The sequence below is a fragment of the Rhinoraja longicauda genome, chromosome 2 (genome assembly GCF_053455715.1).
Source record: "Rhinoraja longicauda isolate Sanriku21f chromosome 2, sRhiLon1.1, whole genome shotgun sequence".
Classification (NCBI taxonomy): domain Eukaryota; kingdom Metazoa; phylum Chordata; class Chondrichthyes; order Rajiformes; family Arhynchobatidae; genus Rhinoraja; species Rhinoraja longicauda.
Genome location: NC_135954.1, coordinates 109,071,973 through 109,094,829, shown reverse-complemented (window position 1 = coordinate 109,094,829; position 22,857 = coordinate 109,071,973). Strand labels below are relative to the sequence as shown.

Genomic DNA, 22,857 nt, shown 5'->3' with positions numbered 1-22,857 from the left:
GATTGGGTCACGAATTCAGACATGACTAGCGACCCCTGAAGTTGACACAAGGGACTGCAGATGCTGAAGCAAATTTTAAAAAGCCCCATCCCTTCTAACCTGAACTATGACATTTGGTGTAGGAAGGAACTGCAGATGCTGGTTTAAATCGAAGGTGGACACAAAATGCTGGAGTAACTCAGCGGGTCAGGCAGCATCTCTGGAGAGAAGGAATGGGTGACGTTTCGGGTCGACACCTCTCTTCAGACATTTGGTGTTGCCAGTGTGGCTTCTGTGACGTCAGTAAGGCCAAGCAAAAACATTGCTGAAGTCTCACCTGTTCAGTACTGCCTTCAACCACTGAAGCTCACCTCACCTTCTGTCTCCTTTCTCTGTTTGTTTATTTATTTACTTATTTATCTATTTATTAATTTCCCTATGTTCTCTAAATCTCTGTAAAGCGTCTTTGAGTATATGAAAAGCGCTATATAAATAAAATACATTATTATTATTATTATTAAGGGACCACGTGCACTCTGTCCAACAAGACCTGCTGGAGTTCCTGGTTGCTGACCATTTTAACTCCCCTTGCCATTCCCACCCTGACCTTTCTGCCCGTGGCCTCCTCCATTGGCAGGTTTCAGTTTCAGTTTATTGTCACGTGTACCGAGGTACAGTGAAAAGCTTTTGTGAGTTAAGGCTACACGCTATATGAAGGAACTGCACTTCGCATTCCGCTCGGAAGGCTTACAATCCAATGGTCTGAAAATTATATTTTCCAATTTCACATAATACTCCCTACCCACCCTCTCTTTCCCCTTCCCACTGCTGTGCGCACACATTTCCCCCTTTCACTTCACTTCTTCCCTCATCTGACATCTTTTAGTCTCCTATTCAACTCTAGCTTTTGTCACCTACTCCACTCATCTGCCGTTCATCTAGGGTTACCAACTGTCCCGTATTAGCCGGGACATCCAGTATATTGGGCTAAATTGGTTTGTCCCATACAGGACCGCTCTTGTCCCGTATTAGGCCTGGAGGGCGATGTAGGCCCGGACACTGTAGGCCCAAGGGCCGCTGTAGGCCCTGACACTGTAGGCCCAGACTGTAGGCACAAGGGCCGCTGTAGGCCCGGACAGTGTAGGCTAATGGAGTGTGTTCGGGGAGCGGGGCCGAGTGTGTTCGCCTAACGGAGGTTGCGTAGCAACCCGCCTCGCGGCCCAGGTGGCCGCCATTGGTGGAGCGGGACCACGTGGCCGCTGGCTGGGTGAGGTCACGTGGGGCGCGAGGTGGTGACGTCACCTTTCGTCCCTTATTTGGGAATGAGACAGTTGGCAACCCTACATTCACCAGCCCTCTTCCCCACCATCTTTATCTACCTAACATTTGCCAGGCTCTGCCCCGCTTTGACCTCTCTTTACCCACTTTCTCTCCCCCCCCCCCCCCATCTCCAATCAGTCTGAAGGAACCCAAAACATCATCAGTCTATTCTTTCCACAGATGCTGCCCAGCCCACTCAATTCCTCCAGCAGTTTGTGTTTTGCTCGCCCCTTTCTACTTTCACCAGATACCACTCTCTCTGCATCTGCAGTACCTTCTGACACATTTCGTCTGACTCCTATGACTGGAGTATTTTGTTCCTGGGCCTGTAACTGGCTTCATCCTCCAGACTGACATAAGCACTTGGCTCACTTCTGTCATAACTTATATTTGGTACTACCTGGTTCTTATGTTCGTAAGTTCATGTGATAGGAGTAGAATTAGGCCATTCGGCCCATCAAGTCTACTCCGCCATTCAATCGTGGCTGATCTATCTCTCTCTCTCCTAACCCCATTTTCCTGCCTTCTCCCCCTGACCCCTGTATGAATCAAGAATCTATCCATCTCTGCCTTAAAAAATATCTATTGATGGCCTCCACAGCCTTCTGTGGCGATGAATCCCATAAATTCACCACCCTCTGACTAAAGAAATTCCTCCTCATCTCCTTCCAAAAGGAACGTCCTTTAATTCTGAGGCTTTGACCTCTGGTCCTAGACTCTCCCACTAGTGTAAACATCCTCTCCACATCCACTCTGTCCAAGCCTTTCACTATTCTGTACATTTCAATGAGGTCCCCCCTCATTCTTCTAAACTCCTTGGATCTGGACATTGGTAGTTTCAATAAGTTATCTCTTGCAAGATCATGCTGCAAAATGTGCATCTATTGTCAGCCCTTGTGCTTAGACTGGATAATGTTTCTGTGAAAAGATGCTCTTGTTTATCACTGCTCGAGATTTAGATGTAGAGATACAGCGTTGAAACAGGCCCTTCGGCCCACCGAGTCCACGCCGCCCAGCGATCCCCGCACATTAACACTATCCTACACCCACTAGGGACAATTTTTACATTTGCCCAGCCAATTAACCTACAAACCTGTACGTCTTTGGAGTGTGGGAGGAAAGCGAAGATCTCTGAGAAAACCCACGCAGGTCACGGGGAGAACGTACAAACTCCGTACAGACGGCGCCCGTAGTCAGGATGGAACCCGAGTCTCCGGCGCTGCATTCGCTGTAAGGCAGCAACTCTACCGCTGCGCCACCGTGCCGCCCTTGATTGACAGTACCTTGAATAAGCCAAGGCAGATACAAAAAATTAAACCACTTGATTAGTAAGCTGTAGTCAGTGGTTATAATCAAAATCCATTTCGTTTAGTTTCGAGATATAGCTTGGAAACAGGCCCTTCGGCCCACCGAGTCCGCACCGGCCAGCGATCCCTGCACATTATTAACACTACCCTACCCGTGCTAGGGACCAGTTTTACATTTACACCAAGCCAATTAACCTACAAACCTGTACGTCTTTGGAGTGGGGAAGGAAACCGAAGATCTCAGAGAAAAACCCACGCAGGTCACGGGGAGAACGTACAAACTCTGCACAGACAGCGCCCGTAGTCGGGATAGAACCTGGGTCTCTGGCACTGGAAGGCAGTAGCTCTGCCGCTGTGCCATGGTGCTGCCCGGCACTTACTTAATGTAACTTGAATATGTGTCTGCATAGTAAGAATACATCATACTCCATACCTCACTAACCCATGTTGGTGGTTAATAACATGTTTTCTTCTTTAGTCCCTCGCCAGTTCTGAGCCTAATATGAACAGGATGCTCTGCACGCCACTTCCTGCCCCATCAAAGACTGCTCATTCCAAAGTCTACTATTTCTGACTTGCATTGAACTGGGTGGACTGAGCCTTTTGACTTCTTACTTCAAACGGTTACCAGTAGACCAATTGATGAAACAAAAGACCATCTCTACTTCTCACCTCATCTCCACACGTCAGCCACCACCGACCGCCTTAAAAGAAATGCAATCTCAGCAGTCGTTTCGTGGTTGGGTTCAATGATTAGGGCGGCACGGTAGCGCAGCGGTAGAGTTGCTGCTTTACAGCGAATGCAGCGCCGGAGACTCAGGTTCGATCCTGACTACGGGTGCTGCACTGTAAGGAGTTTGTACGTTCTCCCCGTGACCTGCGTGGGTTTTCTCCGAGATCTTCGGTTTCCTCCCACACTCCAAAGACGTACAGGTATGTAGGTTAATTGGCTGGGTAAATGTAAAAATTGTCCCTAGTGGGTGTAGGATAGTGTTAATGTGCGGGGATCACTGGGCGGCACGGACTTGGAGGGCCGAAAAGGCCTGTTTCCGGCTGTATATATATGATATGATATGATATGATTAAATCGTCCCAGTTTTAATAGTGTTGGATGTTAGCAGGAAGGAAGAAGACGATGAAGTTTCTATTGTTCTTAGTCATTTGTGGAAAAGCCCAGATCACAAGGACCTCCTTTTAATTAATACTAGACCAAGTGGACCCGTTGACCTCTCCTGCATTGGTGCAGCACTCTGTCCTCCCCCCCCTCCCCTCTCTCCTCAAACCCTCCCTTCCATTAGCACCAAAGGGATGACGGTGAGTAAGGTGGGCCTAAAATTGTCGCGCTATCGTGTACCGGTTTGGCTGTCGTTCAGGAACAAACGAGAGTTTTAGTATATGGATATATAATATATATATATATATAGCACATATACGTGAATCATTGTTAAACCTTGACTCTTTTTAAAAAAAAAGTGATTTTAAAGATTCCTGAAAGAAGATTAAAATAGAAGATAGACACAAAATACTGGAGCAAATCAGCGGGACAGGCAGCATCTCTGGAGAGAAGGAATGGGTGATGTTTCGGGTCGAGACCCTTCTTCAGACTGAGCCTCCAGAGATGCTGTCTGACCTGCTGAGTTACTCCAGCCTTTTGTCTACATTCGGTTTAAACCAGCATCTGCAGTTGTCTCCTACACAGGAGATTGGAATATTTCCCTTTGAAAGGATGTATGTTTCGGAGAATAGTTCTACATAGAAATCAAAAATGTATTTCAAACTACCCAAGAGTAACCTTTTAAAGTCTGATATCTTGACTAATTTTGAACTTGATTTTTCTTCAACAGGATCTGGAAATCGAGATGAAACAAGATTGTCGAACATGAAGCTTTTATCACTTTGAAAAGCTGGTAAGTTTGTGTACAGACTATCACTTACAGTTGATCCTAGAATTCATTAATGAGCAGTTCAATTTATGTACAGAGTCGCCATTCCTGTTTTTGCATGGAAATAAAAACTGCAATAGACAATAGACAATTTCAGAATGGCAGGCAGTAACTAGTGGGGTACCGCAAGGCTCGGTGCTGGGACCGCAGCTATTTACAATAAACATTAATAACTTGGATGAAGGGATTTAAAGTACCATTAGCAAATTTGCAGATGATACAAAGTGTGAACTGTGAGGAAGATGCTATGTGGTTGCAGGGTGACTTGGACAGGTTGTGTGAGTGGGCGGATGCGTGGCAGATGCAGTTTAATGTGGATAAGTGTGAGGTTATCCACTTTGGTGGTAAGAATAGGAAGGCAGAGTATTATCTGAATGGTGTCAAGTTAGGAACAGGGGACGTACAACGAGATCTGGGTGTCCTAGTGCATCAGTCACTGAAAGGAAGCATGCAGGTACAGCAGGCAATGAAGAAAGCCAATGGAATATTGGCCTTCATAACAAGAGGAGTTGAGTATAGGAGCAAAGAGGTCCTTCTGCAGTTGTACAGGGCCCTAGTGAGACCGCACCTGGAGTACTGTGTGCAGTTTTGGTCTCCAAGGAAGGATATTCTTGCTATTGAGGGCGTGCAGCGTAGGTTTACTAGGTTAATATCTGGAATGGCGAGACTATCATATGTTGAAAGACTGGAGCGACTAGGCTTGTATACACTGGAATTTAGAAGGATGAGAGGAGATCTTATCGAAACATATAAGATTATTAAGGGGTTGGACACGTTAGAGGCAGGAAACATGTTACCAATGTTGGGGGAGTCCAGAACCAGGGGCCACAGTTTAAGAATAAGGGGTCGGCCATTTAGAACTGAGATGAGGAAAAACATTTTCAGTCAGAGAGTTGTGAATCTGTGGAATTCTCTGCCTCAGAAGGCAGTGGAGGCCAATTCTCTGAATGCATTCAAGAGAGAGCTAGATAGAGCTCTTAAGGATAGCGGAGTCAGGGGGTATGGGGAGAAGGCAGGAACGGGGTACTGATTGAGAATGATCAGCCATGATCACATTGAATGGTGGTGCTGGCTCGAAGGGCCGAATGGCCTCCTCCTGCACCTAAACAGGCCCTCTCGGCCCATCGGGTCCGCGCCGACCAACGATCCCCGCACATTAACACTATCCTACACCCACTAGGGACAATCTTTACATTTACCAAGCCAATTAACCTACAAACTTGTACGTCTTTGGAGTGTGGGAGGAAACTGAAGATCTTGGAGAAAACCCACGCAGGTCTCGAGGAGAACGTGCAAACTCCGTACAGGTAGCACCCGTAGTCGGGATCGAACCCGGGTCTCCGGCGCTGCATTCGCTGTAAGGCAGTAACTTTACCGCTGCGCCACTGTGCCTGTGGTCAATATCCCTCCAGACCTGTCCTATCCACGCACTAGCGAGCCTTCTTCGTGATTGCATCTATGTGTTGGGCCCAGGGCACCGTGCTTGAGGTCAACGCCCAGGAGTTTGAAGCTGTAACTCTCTTAACCACCGACCGTTGACTTGCATTGATCTTTGTCAAGAAGTTGCCACAAGCAAGAATTGGCTGGAGGAATTTCAATGTACCGCCACACCTCCTCAGCCCCCCCCCCCCCCTACAATTTCCCCCTTTTTGTCTGCTAATCGTGTCATTTGAGAGAAGAGGGGAAACCCATAGATCCAGAGTGACTGGAGCTCCAGATTACTCTGCGAGGCTTGACCCGTGATATTTTGGGCAGTGCAGAATGACACATGCAGAATGTGTGTGTGTACGTCACTGAGAGAGTGCTCAAATTTCATTTCAATGTGTAGGATCTAGAACCTTCTACACATTGAGTACGTAGAAACATTGAAAAATAGGTGCAGGTGTAGGCCATTCGGCCCTTTAAGCCAGCACCGCCATTCAATATGATCATGGCTGATCATCTAAAATCAGTACCCCGTTCCTGTTTTTTCTCACCATATCCCTTGATTCCATTAGCCGTAAGAGCTAAATCTAACTCACTCTTGAAAACATCCAGTGAATTGGCCTCCACTGTCTCCTGTGGCAGAGAATTCCACAGATTCACAACTCTCTGGGTGAAAATGTTTTTCCTCATCTCAGTCTTAAATGGCCTGCCCCTTATTCATAAACTGTGACCCCTGGTTCTGGATTCCCCCAACATGGGGAACATTATTCCTGCATCCAGCCTGTCCACTCCTTTAAGAAATTGATATGTTTCTATAAGACACCCTCTCATCCTTCTAAATTCCAGTGAATACAAGCCCAGTCGACTCATTCTTTCATCATATGCCAGTCCCGCCATCCCGGGAATTCAAGTCAAGTCAAGTTTATTTGTCACATACACATACAAGATGTGCAATGAAATGAAAGGTCACCCACAGTCCAGCAATAAAGAGCAATAAAAATAAACAATTTCACACACAATCACAACCAACACAAAACAAAAAAAAGAAACATCCATCACAGTGAGTCTCCTCCAGTCCCCTCCTCACTGTGATGGAAGGCCAGAATGTCTTTTCTCTTCCCCTGCCGTCTTCTCCCGCGGTCAGGCTGTTGAGCGTGCCAAGTTCCAGGCCGCGCCGGACGGTGAAAGGTCCACAGCGGGCCGACCGAAGCCCGCGATCCGGGGCGGGCGAAGACGCTGCCGCTGCACGTCGGGGCGGTCGGGGCTCCCGACATTGAAGCCCCCGCCGGGCGGAGAAAATCCCGCAGCCTATTTCAATTTTAAACCTACACTGCACTCCCTCAATAGCAATAATGTCCTTCCTCAAATTAGGAGATCAAAACTGCACACAATACTACAGGAGCGGTCTCTCCTGGAGTGTAAAATGTTCAGTTACAGTTTCCACCATTTTGGTACCGCTATCAAAATATCGTTTAGAGTGGTTATTTCTCTTGGGCAGCAGAAGTATTAATGGTAAACAGACTCATTTAATGAAATCTCAATCTCGTCAACTGTAGGAAGAGAGATGATAAATTAAAAACATGTAAGAAGTTGGTTTTGAAGTTGACATTTGTGTCATTTCTAGCATCTAATCTAGATATTAAGAGTCAGGCTGTGACTTTTCATGTGATGGCTTGAAGTGCCTGTTTCTGGGTCTCGACGGAACAAGGGGCCACAGTTTAAGAATAAGGGGTAGGCCATTTAGAACTGAGATGAGGAAAAACCTTTTCAGTCAGAGAGTTGTGAATCTGTGGAATTCTCTGCCTCAGAAGGCAGTGGAGGCCAATTCTCTGAATGCATTCAAGAGAGAGCTAGATAGAGCTCTTAAGGATAGCGGAGTCAGGGGGTATGGGGAGAAGGCAGGAACGGGGTACTGATTGGGAATGATCAGCCATGATCACATTGAATGGCGGTGCTGGCTCGAAGGGCCGAATGGCCTCCTCCTGCACCTATTGTCTATTGACCCGAAACGTCACCCATTCCTTCTCTCCTGAGATGCTGCCTGACCTGCTGAGTTACTCCAGGATTTTGTGAATAAATACCTCCATAATGTTTTGTAATGTTGTTTCTCAGAGTAATCTGCTGTGAATGACGATCACTTTGCCTAGCCCTGCCGGTCATACTTTTGATAGAGTTAAGGTGTATATACACTTATACATGTTACGATTGTTGTGTTCAGTTCAGTTCAGTTTATTGTCACGTGTACTTAGGTGCAGTGAAAAGCTTTTGTTGCGTGCTTTCGAGTCAGCAGATAAACGATACATGATTACACTCGAGCCATTTACAGCGTATAGATAAAGGAAATAACGTTTGGTGCAAGGTAGAGCCAATAAAGTCCAGTGAAAAATAGTCCGAGGGTCACCAACGAGGTAGGCGGCAGTTCAGCACTGCTCTCTGTTTGTGGTAGGATGATTCAGTTGCCTGATAACAGCTGGGAAGAAACTGTCCCTGAATCTGGAGGTGTGCATTTTCACGCTTCTATACCTTTTGCGTGAGATGAGGAAAAACTTTTTCAGTCAGAGAGTTGTAAATCTGTGGAATTCTCTGCCTCAGAAGGCAGTGGAGGCCAATTCTCTGGATGCTTTCAAGAGAGAGTTAGATAGAGCTCTTAAGGATAGCGGAGTCAGGGGTATGGGGAGAAGGCAGGAACGGGGTACTGATTGTGGATGATCAGCCATGATCACATTGAATGGTGGTGCTGGCTCAAAGGGCCGAATGGCCTCCTCCTGCACCTATTGTCTATTGTCTATAACATTAGCAGTTTCTCTTCCCACAGATGCAGGCTGACTTGGCATTTATACCAAATGGCATTTTCTGGTTTTATTTTGCATTTCTAGCATCTGCAGTCCCTTTTAAATCTTCAAATGTGATTGAGAATGTTTTTTTTAAGTTTGATTTTACTACTCTATAATCTGCATACATTTTATCCTGGTAAAAAGTTTAATTTTTACTTTTTTTTTTTACCTCTGTTAGTTTTGCTAACTCATTTGCCTGCTGTATGCTAATTTCATGAAGTCATAAGTGATAGGAGCAGCATTAGGCCATTCGGCCCATCAAGTCTACTCCGCCATTCAATCGTGGCTGATCTATCTCTCTCTCCTGACCCCATTCTCCTGCCTTCTCTCCAGAACCCCTGACACCGGTACTAATCAAGAATCTATCTATCTCTGCCTTAAAAATGTCCACTGACTTGGCCTCCACAGCCTTCTGTGGCAATGAATTCCACAGATTCAATAGACAATAGACAATAGGTGCAGGAGTAGGCCATTCAGCCCTTCGAGCCAGCACCGCCATTCAATGCGATCATGGCTGATCACTCTCAATCAGTACCCCGTTCCTGCCTTCTCCCCATACCCCCTCACTCCGCTATCCTTAAGAGCTCTATCCAGCTCTCTCTTGAAAGCATCCAACGAACTGGCCTCCACTGCCTTCTGAGGCAGAGAATTCCACACCTTCACCACTCTCTGACTGAAAATGTTCTTCCTCATCTCCGTTCTAAATGGCCTACCCCTTATTCTTAAACTGTGGCCCCTTGTTCTGGACTCACCACCCTCTGACTAAAGAAATTCCTCCTCATCTTCCTAAAGGAACGTCCTTTAATTCTGAGGCTATGACCTCCAATCCCAGACTCTCCCACTAGTGGAAACATCCTCTCCACGTCCACTCCATCCAAGCCTTTCACTCTTCTGTATGTTTCAATGAGCCCCCCCCTCATTCTTCTAAACTCCAGCGAGTACAGGCCCAGTGCGGTCAAACGCTCATTATAAGTTAACCCACTCATTCCTGGGATCATTCTTGTAAACCACCTCTGGACCCTCTCCAGAGCCAGCACATCCTTCCTCAGATACGGTGCCCAACATTACTCGCAACGCTCCAAATGCGTCCTGACCAACGCCTTATAGAACCCTCTGGAAGCACCAGGAATTGTTCCTTGTGCTTCTAGAAAGCCCACACAGCACATGCCACCTTGCGTTCTTCTGCTTTTGGTCGTTGCGAAGTAAACTCAAATGAACCCTGCTTCAAAAACGTAGCACAAGGCTTCTGTTTCATTGACATTTTTATATCGTCTCGTAAGTTGTCAAGTGATAACACGGCTTCTGAAATGTGTTCAAGTCTGCGGGGTGCCAATTTTTGAACTGGCGGTGAAGCTTGATGAGAGGTGTCTACTTTCTGTTTAGTTTTAAGTGTTTTACAAGTGCAAGCTTTACGGTCTGCTCCGAAGGAACATTTCCCTGCAATTAGTTTGGTCCACTCTATAGAAGCTGCAATCAGCCCCCCTTTTTTACAAGTCTCGGCAACAAGTGTAGAAAACATCATTGGCAAAAGAAAGAACAGGGCTGGCTGTAGTCTGAGGCTGTTGTTGCAACAGCTGATCTGATGTTTCCATTCCAAGGGCTATTTATGGCCGATTAGCTGGTATCAGGGCTCACTGTTCAGTCCATAAAAGGATGGTCCTCTGTGTCATTGGCACATTGCAATTGGCCCGACTCCTCAAAGGCTGAAATGAATCTATAGTTCCATCTGAAGAGCTGGCTTATCATGGGCAGGCGGTTGCATGGGTAGCTCGTGTGTAACTGCAGCAGCTTAGTCCTCGCCCTGGGCTCAGTTGGATTTTAAAGCGACTCTCTTTGCAGGCGGGGAAAATTTGCTGGGAATACTACGGATGTATCGAGAGTGGATGTAATTGACAATCCGATGCGGTCGTAGAGGAGGCGTTTAGAATCTCCGCGGCTGCAGATGCAGATGCATCTTCAACACTGTCGTGCAGCGTTAAACACTAAAGCCATTCGAGCTGCTCATTTTAGCTTCAAGAGTCGCATTTCGCTCGATTTGTGAAACCTCAAGTTTGTCGAAAGCGGTCTGAGTTTTATGAAGCCGTTGACTCGAGTGTGATCCTCGCGTCGGAAACATTTTGAGTACAAAAGGAAGAGGAAATCTCGCTTCAAGTGGAGTAAGTGGGATGTTTTTTCAGTGTTTTCTTAACAGCTGTTTCATTGAGGGTGATATCTGATGCTGAAAAATCTTTTGTTTACCAATATGTGCGTGTCTGTCGTTGTTGATCACGTGACGGCCTGGGGCGCTTTCAAGTTTCCACGAGCACCATGTCTCAAGTAGCCAGCTGGATTAGTTGACTTTCTTGACGACGAAAAACATTGTTTACTGAATTAAATTGGCCACTCAAATTTGTAGTTGCTTTAGTGTGCACTAAATAACTTCAGACAAATGCTTGAACGAAAATACTCGCGATACATTGAGTAAACATTTGTTTTCTTGTATGCTGATAGTTGCTCTATTTCCAAACGCTATTGGCACATAATGACATGGTATACGTTATAGGTATGATTATAGTTGGTCTGTAATAATATGCTACGTGCTGCATAGGTATAATTACAGGTATAATATTATACAGACAAATAGGTTTTGAGTAAAATGGAATTCTTTCTTCTTTTGGTAAGTGATATTTTCATTGCCTAAAAGTCGCGGTTTCCAAAAGTGTAAACAAGGGCAAGATTATGACAAATTGATTTTAAATCAACAGACATTAGCTTTATCCAGCGAGAGCATTATTGGCTCATGTTCTCATTGGTGCTGCAAACGCGTCTGTAGGCATACGACAGATTACTTTATAGTTACTAATTCAGCAATGCGGCTGGTTGCACTTGGCTGGTTGCACTTTTGAAACGACTCTGTTCCCGGCTCACCAGTAAGATCGCAGTAAATAAGCGATCCACGAAAATCCCACGTGCAATATCAAATAAACCTGGCTGTGCACTCTATGGTTGCAGAACAACGCACCTCCTCATTGCAATGGAGCATGGCTCCAAAGAGCTCATGGTTCTTTCTAACAATACAATGCAATGTCTTTTCTTGTCATTGTACAAGTGCAACGAGATTTTTGCATGTCTCTTCCATATCGATGCTATCAAATGTATAAGTAAATCACGGCGAAAATGAAAACAACAAGGGGGAGGGGAAAGGAAAACAAAAAAGGGGAACAAGGTAAATTGCAAAGAAAGGTTCATGCAGGGGTCAGTTGTGCCAGATGACCCTGGGGGCAGAGACAGATCACAGTTGGTCCAAGTACCTGCACGGATTCGGTGCTCCGTTGCATACCACCCTTTATAGACACAAGAAGCTGGAGTAACTCAGCAGGACGGGCAGCATCTCTGGAGGGAAGGAATGGGTGAAGTTTCGGGGCGAGACCCTTCTTCAGACTAGTTAGATGCTGCCTGTCCCGCTGAGTTACTCCAGCTTTCTGCTACTCCAGCTTCGGCTTAAACCAGCATCTGCAGTTCCTTCCTATGCAGACCACCCTTTGTTCTTTTCATCAGCTTCTATTATTACTAGGGGACAGACACAGAATGCTGGAGTAACTCAGCGGGACAGGCAGCATCTCTGGAGAGAAGGAATGGGTGACGTTTTGGGTCGAGACCCCACTTCAGACTGAGCCTGGATCTCAGAAAATAGACACAAAATGCTGGAGTAACTCAGCGGGACAGGCAGCATCTCTGGAGAGAAGGAATGGGTGACGTTTTGGGTCGAGACCCCACTTCAGACTGAGCCTGGATCTCAGAAAATAGACACAAAATGCTGGAGTAACTCAGCGGGACAGGCAGCATCTCTAGAGAGAAGGAATGGGTGACGTTTCGGGTCGAGACCCTTCAGCCTGAATCTCAACCTGAATCAGACCAAGTCTATTATTACTAGTTAGTTGTTGAAAGCTGTTATCTGTACTGAATATCTTGTCTTCCCTGAAGCTGAATATACTGATAGGCAATAGACAATAGGTGCAGGAGTAGGCCATTCGGCCCTTCGAGCCAGCACCACCATTCAATGTGATCATGGCTGGTCATTCTCAATCAGTACCCCGTTCCTGCCTTCTCCCCATACCCCCTGACTCCACTATCCTTAAGAGCTCTATCTAGCTCTCTCTTGAATGCATTCAGAGAATTGGCCTCCACTGCCTTCTGAGGCAGTGAATTCCACAGATTTACAACTCTCTGACTGAAAAAGGTTTTTCCTCATCTCCGTTCTAAATGGCCTACCCCTTATTCTTAAACTGTGGCCCCTGGTTCTGGACTCCCCCAACATTGGGAACATGTTTCCTGCCTCTAACGTGTCCAACCCCTTAATAATCTTGTATGTTTCGATAAGATCCCCTCTCATCCTTCTAAATTCCAGTGTATACAAGCCTAGTCGCTCCAGTATTTCAACATACGACAGTCCCGCCATTCCGGGAATTAACCTAGTGAACCTACGCTGCACGCCCTCAATAGCAATAGCAAAACTGCACACAGTACTCCAGGTGCGGTCTCACTAGGGCCCTGTACAACTGCAGAAGGACCTCTTTGCTCCGATACTCAACTCCTCTTGTTATGAAGGCCAACATTCCATTGGCTTTCTTCACCGCCTGCTGTACCTGCATGCTTCCTGTCAGTGACTGATGCACTAGGACACCCAGATCTCGTTGTACGTCCCCTTTTCCTAACTTGACACCATTCAGATAATAATCTGCCTTCCTATTCTTACTACCAAAGTGGATAACCACACACTTATCCACATTAAACTGCATCTGCCATGCATCCGCCCACTCACACAACCTGTCCAAGTCACCCTGCAACCTCATAGCATCTTCCTCACAGTTCACACTGCCACCCAGCTTTGTATCATCTGCAAATTTGCTAATGGTACTTTTAATCCCTTCATCTAAGTCATTAATGTATATTACTTCAGCCCCACTTCAGACTGAGCCTGGATCTCAGAAAATAGACACAAAAAGCTGGAGTAACTCTGTGGGACAGGCAGCATCTCTGGAGAGAAGGAATGGGTGACGTTTTGAGTCGAGACCCTTCAGCCTGAATCTCATATACTAGGTAAACTCATATACTAGGCTTGTATACACTGGAATTTAGAAGGATGAGAGGAGATCTTATCGAAACGTATAAGATTATTAAGGGGTTGGACACGTTAGAGGCAGGAAACATGTTCCCAATGTTGGGGGAGTCCCGAACAAGGGGCCACAGTTTAAGAATAAGGGGTAGGCTATTTAGAACTGAGATGAGGGAAAACTTTTTCAGTCAGAGAGTTGTGAATCTGTGGAATTCTCTGCCTCAGTAGGCAGTGGAGGCCAATTCTCTGAATGCATTCAAGAGAGAGCTAGATAGAGCTCTTTAGGATAGTGGAGTCAGGGGATATGGGGAGAAGGCAGGAACGGGGTACTGATTGAGAATGATCAGCCATGATCACATTGAATGGCAGTGCTGGCTCGAAGGGCCGAATGGCCTCCTCCTGCACCTATTGTCTATTGTCAATCTGAATCAGACCGAGTCTATTATTACTAGTTAGTTGTTGAAAGCTGTTATCTGTACTGAATATCTTGTCTTCCCTGAAGCTGAATATACTGGTAGACTCAGGAACAGCCTCTTCCCCTCTGTTATCGGGCTTGTGAACGGTCCTTCCACAAGCTAGGGTACTGTCCACTTCACCTCTATCCCATTGTGGACAATAGGCTTTGTCTGTGGAACTGATGCGCTACAATGCTGAGAACTATATTCTGCACTCTCTATCTGCCCCTCCACTCTACCTACTGCTTTTGAGTTTGGCTTGATTGTGTTCATCTATGATATTATCTGATTTGATTGGGTACCGTGTAAAAAGCTTTTCGCTGTACCTCGGTACACCTGACAATAATAAACCTAAACCTAACCTAATATACTTTCCTAGTTGGCCATTCGTAGATAACAGCCTAAACGTTTATTTATTTTAATAATATGCTTTTACAGCTGCAAACAAGTAAGGCTTTAATATTTCTGGTTCATATCCAGTGCACTTGAAAAATAAACACTCTTGACTTGACTTTCCTGACTCTTGACATTTTAGATTTCAGCAGTAGAGACTGAATTTCACACAGTGCATGTGGATATGTTTTAAAGCAGAGCTTTCCTGTTATAATCATTTAGTTTCCATGTTCTGTAATAGTAGGAACATTTATTTTAATGCTGTCCATTCATGATCAGTATTCTTAAGATCCTGCAAAGACAATATTTTGACTGTAAACTTGTGCTTGAAGGGATACCAGTCGAGTCATTAAGTCAAACAGCACAGAGGCAGACTGACCAAGATGTCCCATCTAACCTAGTCCCATCTGACAGCTGGAGTTTAGAAGGATGAGGGGGGACCTCATTGAAGCATATCGAACAGTGAAAGTCCTGGATAGAGTGGATGTGGAGTGGATTTTTCCAGCGGTGGGAGAGTCTATGACCAGAGGTCACAGCCTCGGAGTTAAAAGATCTTCTTTTAAGGAAGGAGATGAGGGGGAATTTCTTTAGTCAGAGCGTGGTGAATCTGTGGAATTCATTGCCACAGATGGCTGTGGAGGCCAAGCCAATGGATATTTTTAAGATAGACAAGCACAAGAAACGTGATTAGTACGGGTGTCAGGGGTTATGGGGAGAAGGCAGGAGAATGGGGTTAGGAGGGAGAGATTGATTAGCCATGATTGAATGGTGGGGTAGACTTGATGGGCCGAATGGCCTAATTCTGCTCCAATCACTTAAGAACATGAACTTGTGAACTTATTTACACTTGTTTGGCCCATATCCCAATAAACCTTTCCTACCCATATACCCATCCAAATATCGTCTAAATATTGTTAATGTCCCTCTGTGTGGAAGAGGTTATCTCTTGGAACCCATTTACATTTTCACCTCTCTTTAAATCTATGCCTCTATTTTTTAATTAGCTTTCCCTTGGAAAAAAATGTGTGCATTCATCTTTAGGTGAATTTGGGAGTAGGATTTCTGGGCGGCATAGTAGCACAACGGTAGAGTTGCTGCCTTAAAGACTCGGGTTCAACCCTGACTACGGGTGCTGTCTGTATGGAGTTTGTACGTTCTCCCCGTGACCCGCGTGGGTTTTCCCCGGGTGCTCCGGTTTCCTCCCGCACTCCAAAGATGTACATGTTTATCGGCTAATTGGCTTGGTAAAATTGTAAAAAGAAATTGTCCCTAGTGTGTGTAGGATAGTGCTAGTGTGCGGGGATCGCCAGTCGGCCTAGGACGAAGGGCCTGTTTCAGTGCTGTATCTCTAAATCTAACTAGATTCTTTTCATTTATCCCGACTGAACATGATCATTATGGAATTTCTATGTAAAATTTAGAGATGTTAAGTTATATCATCCAATATGTACAGGCCAATGAGCCTGATGGCAGTGGTGGGGTAAGGTCTTAGTTTAGTTTAGAGATACAGTGCGGAAACGGGCCCTTTCGGCCCGCTGGGTCCGCGCCGACCAGCGATCCCCGCACACTAACACTATCCTACACGCACTAGGGACAATTTAAAAAAAAACATTTACCAAGCCAATTAACCTGCATACCTGCACGTCATTGGAGTGTGGGAGGAAACCGAAGATCTCGGAGAAAACCCTGGCAGGTCACGGGGAGAACGTACAAACTCCGTACAGACGGCACCCGTAGTCGGGATCGAACCCGGGTCTCCGGCGCTGTAAGGCAGCAACTCTACCGCTGCGCCGTTGGTTGTTAGAAGGGATTCTTCGAGACAGATCTGCAAACATTTAGATGGTCACAGACTGATTAGGGGTGGTCAGCATGGCAATGTGCCTGTGAAATCCTAGCCGGGAAAAGGTATTGCACAAATCTGAAGAGATCATGAAGAGGTTTGAGGCCAGGGCAGTTGATGTTATCCAAATAGACTTTAGCAAGGCTTTTCAACAAGGCCGGCAGGGTTGTCTGGGAGGTTAGATAGCATGGAACCCAAGGTGAGTTGCCCAATTGAATTCAAAATTGTTTTGGGGGAAAGAGTCAAATGGTAGATGTGGATGTTTTTTTTTCTGATTGGAAGCTTGTGACCAGTGGTCTGCCACATTGGTTGGTACTGGGCCCAGTGCTATTTGTTGTATATACATTAACGATTTGGGCGGCAATACAATATAGTTAACATAAGAAAATAACTGCAGATGCTGGTACAAATCGAAGGTATTTATTCACAAAATGCTGGAGTAACTCAGCAGGTCAGGCAGCATCTCAGGAGAGAAGGAATGGGTGACGTTTCGGGTCGAGACCCTTCTTCAGACTGAAGAAGGGTCTCAATCCGAAACGTCACCCATTCCTTCTCTCCTGAGATGCTGCCTGACCTGCTGAGTTACTCCAGCATTTTGTCAATATAGTTAACATTGTTAGTAAATTTGCAGAGAGCACCAAAATAGAAAAGATATCTAAGTTTGCAACAAGATCTACGTCAATCGGGAAGGTGGGCCAGGAAATGGCCGCTGGAATTTAATTGACGGGTGTGAGCTGTTACACCTTTGTACATGTTTAATTGACAGGTGTGAGCTGTTACACCTTTGTCTGCTGCGCTTTTTTTGCACTTTGGTTTAAAGCAGGACTTGTACAGACTTGCAGAGAACTGGAGAGTGATGCAGTCCAGAGGGAACTGGGTGTACAGGTACACGATTCCCTAAAAATGGCAAGTGAAATGGACCCCCTCTCCCCCCACCCCATCCCCTCTCTCCCCGTCCATCCCCCACCCTAGTCCTTGTGCTAGTTTCACTGTCGTCCTGGTGAGTTCCATTGTCTGTATAACTCGTTCTCACCTGGCCCACAGCCAGCAATGGACCATTTCCTTGATCATAGTTACTATTTTGCATATCTTTCATTCATATGTTCTATATCTCTCTATATCACCTTACACTGCCTTATCTATACACTTCCTTGCCCATTCCCCTGACATCAGTCTGAAGAAGGGTCTTGACCAGAAACATCACCCGTTCCTTCTCCCCAGAGATGCTGCCTGTCCCACTGAGTTACTCCAGCATTTTGTGTCAATCTTTGATTTAAACCAGCATCTGCAGTTCCTTCCTTAACCAGGATGTTGCCTGGCCTTATGGGCTTGAGTTCTAGGGATGTTGGAGAAGCTTGGATTTTTTAAAAATTTGGAACGTAGGAGGCTTACTCCAGCATTTTGTGTCTGTCCTCTGCTTAAACCAGCATCTGCAGTTCCATCCTACACACTGAGCAACTCAACCTGGGTTTCTCGGTTTTATGTGACATCGTGCAAAGGTCTTTGTGAAAGACTTTACAAGAGAATACACCCACGCATTGACAGCTTCACTTTTGTCTTTACTTCCAGTCAACTGACCACTCTTTCTGATGTACTACATGGATTTGATGCTTGCATTTGTAATTTTAGATTTAGAATTTTAGAGATACAGCACGGAAACAGGCCCTTCGGCCCACCGGGTCCGCGCCGCCCAGTGATCCCCGCACACTAACACTATCCTACACACACTAGGGACAATTTTTACATTTAACCAGTCAATTAACCTACATACCTGTACGTCTTTGGAGTGTGGGAGGAAACTGAAGATCTCGGAGAAAACCCACGCAGGTCACGGGGAGAACGTACAAACTCCGTACAGACGGTGCCCGTAGTCAGGATCGAACCTGAGTCTCCGGCGCTGCATTTGCTGTAAGGCAGCAACTATACCGCTGCGCCACCGTGCCGCCACTTGGCTGCACGGTGGCACAGCGGTTGAGGTGCTGCCTTACAGCACCAAAGACTCGGGTTCGATTTTGACTATGGGTGCTTGTCTATGCGGAGTTTGTCCGTTCTCCCCGTGACCTGAGTGGATCTCCTCTGGGATCTCCGGTTTTCCTCCCACTCTCCAAAGACAATTGACAATAGGTGCAGGAGGAGGCCATTCGGCCCTTCAAGCCAGCACCACCATTCAATGTGATCATGGCTGATCATTCTCAATCAGTACCCCGTTCCTGCCCTCTCCCCTTACAAGTACAAGTTTGTAGGTTAGTTGGCTTGGTATAAGTGTAAATTGTCCCTCGTGTTTGTAGGATAGTGTTAGCGTGCGGGGATCGCTGGCCGGTGTGGACTTGGTGGGCCGAAGGGCCTGTTTCTGCGCTGTATTTCCAAACTAAACTAAATCTTGGTCCATACATTTTGCATCAACCTTCGTATCATTCTTGCACCCTTTGATGATTGCGGTCATTGACCAGTTGATTAGATGTTTACTTGGCATGTGGCATTGTGGTGCTGTGTGTCACGAGTTAAGAAATATCCACGAGGCAGCTGGGAGCCAAGAATTTAGTCTTGTGTCATTCCTCAACCATGTGATGCTGTGCATTTAATTGAATCTTTCAATGCGAGGAATTTAAAATGGATAGCCTGCGTTTTCTTTCTTTTTAGTTGAAAGTTGTTTTTGTTTAGTCATATTTTGCACTTAGATATATTTGTCTACATTTTATGAAGGACATTTTGCCCTCTTACCTTTTCGTGAGAAAAGATATAGTCACTGTAAGGCTCCATCTTATTGTCTTTCTGATGACTGGTTACTTTTTGCATATCTTTCATTCATTTGCTCTTTATCTCTCTGTATCATAGAAACATAGAAACATAGAAAATAGGTGCAGGAGTAGGCAATTCGGCCCTTCGAGCCTGCACCGCCATTCAATATGATCATGGCTGATCATCCAACTCAGTATCCCGTACCTGCCTTCTCTCCATACCCCCTGATCCCTTTAGCCACAAGGGCCACATCTAACTCCCTCTTAAATATAGCCAATGAACTGGCCTCAACTACTTTCTGTGGCAGAGAATTCCACAGATTCACCACTCTCTGTGTGAAAAAAAATGTTCTCATCTCGGTCCTAAAGGACATCCCCCTTATCCTTAAACTGTGACCCCTTGTTCTGGACTTCCCCAACATCGGGAACAATCTTCCTGCATCTAGCCTGTCCAACCCCTTAAGAATTTTGTAAGTTTCTATAAGATCTTCCCTCAGTCTTCTAAATTCCAGCGAGTACAAGCCGAGTCTATCCAGTCTTTCTTCATATGAAAGTCTTGCCATCCCAGGAATCAATCTGGTGAACCTTCTCTGTACTCCCTCTATGGCAAGAATGTCTTTCCTCAGATTAGGAGACCAAAACTGCACACAATACTCCAGGTGCGGTCTCACCAATGCCCTGTACAACTGCAGCAGAAATTCCCTGCTCCTATACTCAAATCCCCTCGCTATGAATGCCAACATACCATTCACTTTCTTCACTGCCTGCTGCACCTGCATGCCTACTTTCAATGACTGGTGTACCACGAAACCCAGGTCTCGTTGCATCTCCCCTTCTCCTAATCGGCCACCATTCAGGTAATAGTCTGCTTTCCTATTCTTGCCACCAAAGTGGATAACCTCACATTTATCCACATTATACTGCATCTGCCATCCATTTGCCCACTCACCTAACCTATCCAAGTCACGTTGCAGCCTCCTAGCATCCTCCTCACAGCTAACACTGCCCCCCAGCTTCGTGTCATCCGCAAACTTGGAGATGTTGCATTCAATTCCCTCGTCCAAATCATTAATATATATTGTAAATAGCTGCGGTCCCAGCACTGAGCCTTGCGGTACCCCACTAGTCACTGCCTGCCATTCTGAAAAGGACCCGTTTATTCCTACTCTTTGCTTCCTGCCTGCCAGCCAGTTCTTTATCCACATCAATACTGAACCCATAATACCGTGTGCTTTAAGTTTGCATACTAATCTCTTATGTGGGACCTTGTCAAAAGCCTTCTGGAAGTCCAGATATAACACATCCACTGGTTCTCCCTTATCCACTCTACGAGTTACATCCTCATTGCTTCCCTTTCCCCTGACTCTCGGTCTGAAGAAGGGTTTTGACCCCAAACGGCGTCCATTCTTTTTCTCCACAGATGCTGCCTGACCCACTGAGTTACATCCAGCTTTTTGCGTCCATCTTCGGTTTAAACCGGCATCTGCAGTTCCTTCCTACGCAAGTGAGGTGGACAGTTTGGTGAAGGGGGCAGTTAACGCACTTGCCTTCATTGGAGAGGGGTTGCAGTAAAAAAAGTTGGGTCATTGGGATGCTGCTCTGCAAGTTATCAGAACACCCTTGGAGTACTCTGTAGGAAGGAACTGCAGATGCTGGTTTCCACCAAAGATAGGCACAATATGCTGGAGTAACTCAGCGGGACAGGCAGCATCTCTGGAGAGAAGGAATGGGTGACGATTCAGATCTGGAGCAGGGTCTCGACCTGAAACGTCGCCCATTGGCGGCACGGTGGCGCAGCGGTAGAGTTGCTGCCTTACAGCGAATGCAGCGCCGGAGACTCAGGTTCGATCCTGACTACGGGCGCCGTCTGTACGGAGTTTGTACGTTCTCCCCGTGACCTGCGTGGGTTTTCTCCGAGATCTTCGGTTTCCTCCCACACTCCAAAGACGTACAGGTATGTAGGTTAATTGACTGGGTAAATGTAAAAATTGTCCCTAGTGGGTGTAGGATAGTGTTAATGTGCGGGGATCGCTGGGCGGCGCGGACTCGGTGGGCCGAAGGGCCTGTTTCAGCGCTGTATCTCTAAATCTAAAATCTAAATCTAAAAAAATAATTCCTTCTCTCCAGAGATTCTGCCTGTCCCACTGACTTACTCCAGCGTTTTGTGGCATCTTTAATTTTTTTGGAACAGGAATGTTTTCCATTTTAAACAATGGATTGTACATAATATGGGCTAACGTCTCCATGGGATTTTCCGAATGGGTGGTTAAAGGGTTTAGTTTTGAGACACAGCGCGGAAACAGGCCCTTCAGTCCACCGAGTCCACGCCGACCAGCGATCCCCGCACACTAACACTTTCCTACACACACTAGGGACAATTTACATTGATACCGAGCCAATTAACCAACAAACCCGTACATCTTTGGAGTGTGGGAGGAAACCGGAGAAAACCCACACAGGTCACGGGGAGAACGTACAAACTCCGTGCAGACAGCACCCGTAGTCGGGATTGAACCTGGGTTTCTGGCGCTGTAAGGCAGCAACTCTACCGCTGTGCCACCGACAGCTATCCCTAGTAAAAACTGTCTGGAAAATAAATGCAACGATTATAGTTAGCCTGCCCTTTTTTTTAAGCAGCTGTTGAGATCAACTGAAGATTAGTCCCTGTGCTGAGAGTGGTATATTTCTTGATAAGTAGGTGCTCTCAATATCTGGTGCTTCTCCAAATGTTCAGGAAAAAATCTGCTGCAAATATTTATATAAGAAAATAACTCCAGATGCTGGTACAAACCGAAGGTATTTATTCACAAAATGCTGGAGTAACTCAGCAGGTCAGGCAGCATCTCAGGAGATGCCTTCTCTCCTGAGATGCTGCCTGACCTATATTTTTTTAATAGATCCACTCAAAGATCAAGTCAAGTCAAGTCAAATTTATTTGTCACATACACATACTGTGCAGTGAAATGAAAGTGGCAATGCCTGCGGGTTGTGCACAAAAAAGAATTACAGTTACAGCATATAAATAAAGTTAATAAGTTACTATTAGTGTCGACAAAAATTTAGTCTCTGGGGTTATAAAAGTTGACAGTCCTGATGGCCTGTGGGAAGAAGCTCCGTCTTATCCTCTCCGTTTTCGCAGCGTGACAGCGGAGGCGTTTGCCTGATCGTAGCATCTGGAACAGTCCGTTACTGGGGTGGCAGGGGTCCCTCATGATCTTGCTTGCTCTGGATCTGCACCTCCTGATGTATAGGTCCTGCAGGGGGATGAGTGTAGTTCCCATGGTGCGTTCTGCCGAACGCACTACTCTCTGCAGGGCCATCCTGTCCTGGGCAGAGCTGTTCCCAAACCAGACTGTAATGTTGCCGGACAGGATGCTCTCTACAGCCCCAGAGTAGAAGCAATGAAGGATCCTCAGAGACACTCAGATCCTCAGATTCCTTACCTCTTCAGTTGAAGTGATGGAATGCTTTTGTCATGTCCATTTCAGTCATTTTGAGGTGTTGATGGTTATCCCAAGCATTAATATA

The 22,857-nt window shown here is 46.0% G+C and overlaps 1 protein-coding gene across 1 annotated transcript in view; it reads left to right on the top strand.

The window, feature by feature from the left end:
* The window catches only part of svila (supervillin a), a 351,300-nt gene that overhangs the window by 78,721 nt on the left and 249,722 nt on the right, over window positions 1-22,857 (top strand). The window contains exon 2 of the mRNA XM_078425640.1: window positions 4,451-4,513. The gene's annotated coding sequence lies outside the window, so the exon portion shown is untranslated. The remainder of the gene's footprint in view (window positions 1-4,450; window positions 4,514-22,857) is intronic.